Consider the following 721-nt stretch of genomic DNA (forward strand, 5'->3'; position numbering starts at 1 on the left):
TAGGCGCAGGAGTGGCTGTGTGGTAAGTAGCTTGCTTACCAACAACATGATTCCGGGTTCAGTTCCACTAAGTGGCACCTTGGGTAAGTGTCTTCTACTATAGGCTTGGGCCGACCAAAGCTTTGTGAGTGGATTTGGTAGACAGAAACTGAAAGAAGCCCATCGTATATATATGTGTATGTATATGTGTGTTTGTGTGTCTGTGTTTGTCCCACCAACATCGCTTGACAACCGATGCTGGTGTGTTTATGTCCCCGTAACTTAGTGGTTCGGCAAAAGAGTGCAATAGAATAAGTACTAGGTTTACATAAAATAAGTTCTGGGGTCGATTTGCTCGATTTGCTTGACTAAAGGTGGTGCTCCAGCATGGCAGCAGTCAAATGACTGAAAGAAGTAAAAGAGTATATATATAACAGGTGTATAGAACAAGACACAGAACCATCTACTCAACAACCATTTTACATGACAAACTGGTAAAAATCATGGAAATAGTTCAATTTCATTTATTTACAAAAGAATAAATAATATTTAATTACAATAAATAGATTTAATTAAACAGTTATATCTTGCTTTATTTCTGTATGTGCAAATGTGTGTGTGTATGTGTGTGTATGGTAAAGACTATGATATAACACACACGAGAGTCAAATACAGAATGTATATAAACGTACAAGTATAGATACATATATACATATATATATATATATATATATATATATAT

Source organism: Octopus bimaculoides, chromosome 28 (genome assembly GCF_001194135.2).
Source record: "Octopus bimaculoides isolate UCB-OBI-ISO-001 chromosome 28, ASM119413v2, whole genome shotgun sequence".
Taxonomy (NCBI): domain Eukaryota; kingdom Metazoa; phylum Mollusca; class Cephalopoda; order Octopoda; family Octopodidae; genus Octopus; species Octopus bimaculoides.